This window comes from Crocodylus porosus, unplaced genomic scaffold (genome assembly GCF_001723895.1).
Source record: "Crocodylus porosus isolate Cpor-Errol unplaced genomic scaffold, CroPor_comp1, whole genome shotgun sequence".
NCBI lineage: Eukaryota > Metazoa > Chordata > Crocodylia > Crocodylidae > Crocodylus > Crocodylus porosus.
The window spans coordinates 1,993,236-1,994,870 of NW_017728947.1; the positions used below are offsets into that span (position 1 = coordinate 1,993,236).

Below are 1,635 nucleotides of genomic sequence, written 5' to 3' on the forward strand. Positions count from 1 at the left end.
TCTCCGTGGCCGCCAGCGAGGCCACGGACGCGTGCGGCCGCTACGTGTTGCACGTGCTGCTCGTGCCTGGCGCCTGGGACCCCCGCGCCGCGCCGGTCTTCCAGGCCGAGCCCGCGCCGCTCGCTTCGCTCAACTTCTCCACTGTGGCGCGGGCTGTGGTCACCGCGGTGGTGGGCTGCGGGGTGGACTTCGACCAGGTCACGGCTTTCCTCTCCCACGACGCCACCTACATGAGCAGGGCGTTCTCTGACGTACTGCGTGGCGTGATGCCGCACGCGGTGCACGTGGCCTGCAACGCGCGCATTGTGGCACTCGCTGGCGAGGCCTGGCGTGCGTGCTTCCCTGCTGTGGACAGCTTAGTGGGCGCCTTCAAAAAGGCCCTCAAGGGCTGCCCAGGCCGTGCGCTGCGCTACCGCGAGGCCTTTGCACAGCAGAGTGGGGAGCCATGTGCCGCCGTGGCACTCCCGCCAGAGTCAAACCGGTGGAGCGTATGGTTTGATGCCGTGTGTTACCATGCTAAGCACATGCAGTGCTATGCGCAGTTTGTGAGCGAGGAGCTGGAGATGGCACCCGGGACCTGGGGAGTGCTGCGGCTGCAGGAGCTCTTAAGGCAGGGCGACCTCGAGGAGCAAGTGAGGTTTGTGGCAAAAAATGTGGTGCGGTTTGTGGAGGTGCTGGCATGGTTTGAAAGCCCACAGGCCACAATCCACCACGTGCACAACAAGCTGATGGACCTGATCAGTTGGGTGGAAGATATGGCATCACAACAGCTTGCAGACGGTCCGCAGGAAAACCAGCGGAGGCAAGAGCTGTTCCAGGCCATTGCTGCCACGCTGAATCAGTACTACAAGTATGATCCAGCACTGCCCCCACGGTTTAGACAACCGGCTGCCTCCTTTTTCAGTGCAGTTCGTATTTTTGATCCCAATCAGGCACCTTTTCTGAGTTTTGACCCTCAGCTCCTGAAATCAATCCCTGGCTGGGGGAAAGAGCACGACCAGGAACGCACTGCTTACATGAGCTTTCTCAAAGACTGCCAGAGGCCTCTGACAGTGTCTGTGTTCTGGGAGTCTGTTTCTAATCAGTTTCCACATCTCTATGACTTGGCGAGATGCTGCCTGACCATCCCGGCCAATTCAGTGGACGCAGAATGTGCGATCCCAGCGTATGGGTAAGCATTCACACCATAGAGATAGAGGATATCAGCTGCCACAGGCAGCTAACTTGACTTGTTTTTTATCAAGGTTAGCATTATTCTCAGAAGTTTAGGGCCGGAAGGGACCTCATGAGATCGTTGGGTCCAGCCCCCCTGCTCTGGCCAGGAAAGACTGGCCAAATAACCCCAGCAAGGTGCGCACCCAGTTTCCTTTTGAAGATCTCCAGGGTAGGTGCTTGAACCACCTCTGCGGGGAGTCTGTTCCACAGTCTGGTCACACACACTGCAAAGACATTTTTCCTTGCATCCAGTCTGACTACATTTTGGTAGAATGCTAACAATAAATTCTGATGTCATTAGTTATAGGTCATATTCTGCATATATTCTATATTAATATTTCCATTTAGACTTAAATGTAATACTTAGATTTATAATAACACAGTAACTAATCTGGTATTTCTGTGGACTTTTGTTTTTAA

The 1,635-nt window shown here is 54.9% G+C and overlaps 1 protein-coding gene across 5 annotated transcripts in view; it reads left to right on the plus strand.

Annotated features, from left to right (window-relative positions):
• The window catches only part of LOC109320799 (AP-2 complex subunit alpha-2), a 621,923-nt gene that overhangs the window by 291,691 nt on the left and 328,597 nt on the right, over positions 1-1,635 (plus strand). The gene's annotated exons all lie outside the window — the stretch shown is intronic.